Genomic DNA, 1,313 nt, shown 5'->3' on the forward strand with positions numbered 1-1,313 from the left:
TGTGTGATCAGACTAAGGATTAAGGGGAAAGGACTTCAGCACAAGCAAGGGTGGGGCAAACCGACACAGAAACCGCTTTGTAAAAACGCAGAAGATTCCGAATTAAGAAACAGCAGCAGCAACAAAAAAGTGGATCAGCCCATCAAAGGAAAAGGGAGGGAAAAAAAAAAACAAACCTTAGCCACTTTTGCCACCTACTTTCAGGTAATGGAAAACGATCGCGACCGCTTGATGACTTTCTTCCTGTGCTGGGTCGGCCCAATCTTCCAAAAATAAAAAAAAGCATGACCCAAGCAGACCACGGCGAACGGAAAAAAGAGAAAGCTGCACTTCCGAACCGCAAAGACGCGGCGCCAGGCAGGGCGACGCTCCCACCCGGCTCCGTGCTCGCCTGTGTTCACACCGAGCAGAGGCGGAGGCTCCCTCCACCCGGCACCCTGTCCTTTTTTCACCCGCGAGGTCTAGCTGCCCCCGCGAGGCGAGCTACCCACGCTCCCTCGGTAACCCCGGCGCCCCTGCCTCGGGACAGCCTCTCTCAGGACTTGCCTTCCCCGGAGAGGAACAGGTTAGCAATGCGGGCGCCTGCAACGGCGACCTGGAAAACACAAAGTGTTTTCTCTCCCTCTCCCGCTCTCAGCGCCCAATTCGCGGCCAGTGCACCGCCGGGACCCGACTCGCCGCGAGCCGTCCGCAACCCCAACCCCCCAGAGCGCGGGCGCGTGGGGTCGGGGACACTGCACCCGGCGCGCACTGCAGCCCCCGCCGAGGCAGACAGAGCCCGAGGCGAGGCAGACCCGCGGGCAGCTCCCGGGTTCCCCACGGAAAACCTGCGGGGTTAGAGAAAGGGAGGCCGGAGGAGAGACAGACCCCACTCCCGGTCCGGCTGCACCTACTCCATGTTGCCCACAACGCACCGGCCACGGAGCCAGGACGGGGAAGAGCCAGCCAAACGCGCCTCACCGTGATCGCGGCTTTGCACCAACCCCTCTCCGTTGGATTCTCTTCTTCCTATTTGCCGATGTGCAAATAAATCCAGCCCCGATGCAAACTTTTTCCCCTCTTGCTTCTAAACTCTGCTTCAGCCTAACTTCCGAGCAATCGGCTGGACGAGAAAAGGAGAGGAAAATCCGGAGCGAAGTCCCCAGGCGATGAACACTCTGGAGTTCGGGGCTGGAGGCGACCCCCTTTCTAAAAGCGCACGCGGAGTATTTCCTCTTTTTTCTCAATGAACTGGAGGCCAAAGCGCCAACGGCGAGTCTCCTTTCTTGGCAGATGAGCGAATGAGAAAAGAAAACGGCCTTACAGAGAACCTA

The 1,313-nt window shown here is 58.6% G+C and overlaps 1 protein-coding gene across 1 annotated transcript in view; it reads right to left on the reverse strand.

The window, feature by feature from the left end:
* SPRY2 (sprouty RTK signaling antagonist 2) overlaps nucleotides 1-1,307 on the reverse strand; it is a 4,928-nt gene extending 3,621 nt beyond the window's left edge. Inside the window, exon 1 of the mRNA XM_024760430.1 lies at nucleotides 961-1,307. The gene's annotated coding sequence lies outside the window, so the exon portion shown is untranslated. The remainder of the gene's footprint in view (nucleotides 1-960) is intronic.
* Between the last annotated feature and the right edge of the window lie 6 nt (nucleotides 1,308-1,313).

Source organism: Neophocaena asiaeorientalis, unplaced genomic scaffold, assembly GCF_003031525.2.
Source record: "Neophocaena asiaeorientalis asiaeorientalis breed wild unplaced genomic scaffold, Neophocaena_asiaeorientalis_V1.1 scaffold158, whole genome shotgun sequence".
NCBI lineage: Eukaryota > Metazoa > Chordata > Mammalia > Artiodactyla > Phocoenidae > Neophocaena > Neophocaena asiaeorientalis.